Raw genomic sequence first — 2,899 nt, forward strand, 5'->3', positions numbered from 1 at the left:
TTCTGATGAAAGCTGCATGGCCTCCAAAAATGTGTTGGGCGGAGGGATGGTGGTGGGTGAGAGGTTGGTGCATGTTATCATATCCAGAAAGAAGAATTTTTTAAAAAATTATTATAAAGCATTTTCAGATGTATTAATGTTTTTATAAGCAAATCTGACCTGTTAGAGATTAAGTATGTAATTGTTGAGATTTATAAGCAGATGTTAATATATGAAAATATGTATTTTTCTTCAACCGCAACTTATATATCTCAAATCTCATGACTTTTATGCATTTTGCTCATCACTCATGTAGGATAGTTGTTTGGTATTATTGAAACTTACATTTGTTGAAAAAAAAACTCATTTTGTTGAAGTTTTCATCTTACACACATCATGACAATATACATGGATTACCAAAGTAAGGGGAAACAACATTTATACTATAAAAGATGCTGATTAAATAGACTCTGATTAGTAGATGCATTGCCATGAAGAATGCCCAATTAATGATGACTGACAGTTAACTGCCAAGCTTTGTGTACATAGTTTTTCTGTCTGCAAAGAACAGGGTCCTGTGTATTAATATATGTAGTTTCCAATGTGTACAGTATGCCAGACCTCAAGCCTGATCTAGTGTTGTGAATTTTATAAGCAAAAGCTGGTTGGATCCGGTCAGTACCTTGATGTGAACAGCTGAAGGGATTTGTGTTTGACTTGCCAGTCTTTGGGATGTATGGCTTATGCACATAACATTACACTAGCACTGAAATTCATATACCATAGTATTCATTTGTGTGGTATGGCCTGAGCCAGTCATCATGTAAAGTTGATGTTGAAATAGGGTGCAGCAAAGCTATCCTGTAATAGCTGTCCTGATCAGATCATCTCTCTCTCTCTCTCTCTGTTCTACATATTAACCTAAAATTTGCTGGGTTAGTTGAAATGAAGTTAATTGAAATTGAATGAAATGTGGAAAAAACATATTAATCCTAGAGGTGATCTATAGAATGGAAAGGTCATTAGTTTTAAAATATTTCTGTGTTTCGCTGAAGGAACGTGTATATGTTTATTGAGTCAAAGAGTCATATAAAATTAAAAAAAAGGACCCTTTGACCCACCATGTCTATGCCACCTAACAAACACTAAACTATACTAACCCCATTTACCTGTACTTACTCCATAGCATTTGTTTCTTGGCATTTATTTGCTCATCCAGATGCTTCTTAAATGATGCAAGAGTACTTAGCTCTACCACTCTCTCGGCAACATATTTCTGTTTTCCTCAGACCTCCTGTAAACCACTTATGCATCATCTTAAACTTATTCCCTCTGGTCTTTGACATATTTCCCTTTAGGAAGGGATTCTCACTGTATACCCTATCTTTGGCTCTCATAATTTTGTATATCTCAATTGATCCTCCCTCAGTCTCCTCTGCTCCAGGGAAGACACAACCAGTCAATCCAGTCTCTCATCCCAAGACTTTCTTATTCCAGGGAATATCTTGGTGAATCTCCTTTGCACCTTCTCCGGTGCAATCACACCCTCCGATAATGTGGTGACCAGATCTGTACACTGGATATTGAGCATTATAGCTCAATAGAAATTAACTGAGCTGTATGATAGTAAATCTGGAAAAGCTGATGTTTTGTTTCAAAACAGAGTGAATAAGATGTCACAATATGGATTATTTACTAATGATTATTATAGAATTGTGCTGTGTAAATATCATAGTGTTGATTAGGTGAACAACCTGAGCAAGCTCAAGTTGAGGTCAAAGTTTATTAGAGCAAGATGTAATCTTTTTTTGAGGGAGACACAGGCGAATCCTATTGAGTTAATTTATCATCAAAATCCTGACATTTCTGATGTTTGCTAGTAATCAAACCCATCATTGCTGGAGATGTGTCGAACTTTAATACACACAGATTCTTTGTAATGGATGAGTGTATAAGAAAGCTTACCTCACAATGCAATTATCCAGCTCAGGAATAACATGTTCTGAAGAAAGATCACTGGGCCCGAAACACTGACTCTGCTTTTTCTCCACAAGTGCTGCCAGACCTGCTGAGTTTCTCGAGCAATTTCTGTTTTGTTTCAGATCTCCAGCTTCTACTTTTTTTTATTAATCAGGAAGGAGGACATTGTAATGGACAGCAACAAGTTGGGATATAGCAGACTGATCATCTGTTCTGGTCTGATCTTCAGGCAAGTATACGTAGAAGGGTTCACTTCTGATTGTAAGCATTGTATGAGTAAGATTTTTGTAGTGTACCTTGCCTTAATAAAGAATACTAAGTATATTCTATTGTTAGAACTATGTTCAGTTATTGAAAGTTATAACAAACTTGGACCAGAGAAAATTATCATTGCTGAGTTAGTCAGGAGGGTTAACGGCAACAGAAAAAAAATTGAGGTTTACATGGCAAATAGGTTTCTTCTAAGGAACAGTGGATCCATACTATTTTGAGGAGTATGCACTTGATCCAGGAAACCGTCAAGTGGACTTAGGAGTCTACTTGTAAGGCAGCAATGAAAAAAGCCACTTAGTTAATGGCATGTCAAAAACAGAAATTCACAACAAGAGACAGAGGAATTGAAATGAAAATTAGAATACAGAGAGGCATCTGTTGAAACAACTTGAGGAGGATAGACAGGGATGAGAAGATGAATCAGAAAAATGAATTAGGAAGGGGCTGAGATCTAATTTTCTGCAATTTGTGACACAAAAGACAATGTGTCAACAACCAACGCAGTGTGACAGTCTGACAGAAAAAGGAATTTATGCAGAGCTCAGGAAGCAAAACTGCAGTGTTCAGTACTGAAAATTGCTTTAAAGAGTCTGGTCAAAGAAAAGTCCTGAATCCTGGCCCTTGACAGGATAAGGTAGACAGGGCACAGGAGGCTCTAAAGTGAACA

The sequence above is a fragment of the Hemiscyllium ocellatum genome, chromosome 1 (genome assembly GCF_020745735.1).
Source record: "Hemiscyllium ocellatum isolate sHemOce1 chromosome 1, sHemOce1.pat.X.cur, whole genome shotgun sequence".
In the NCBI taxonomy this organism is placed as follows: Eukaryota; Metazoa; Chordata; class Chondrichthyes; order Orectolobiformes; family Hemiscylliidae; genus Hemiscyllium; species Hemiscyllium ocellatum.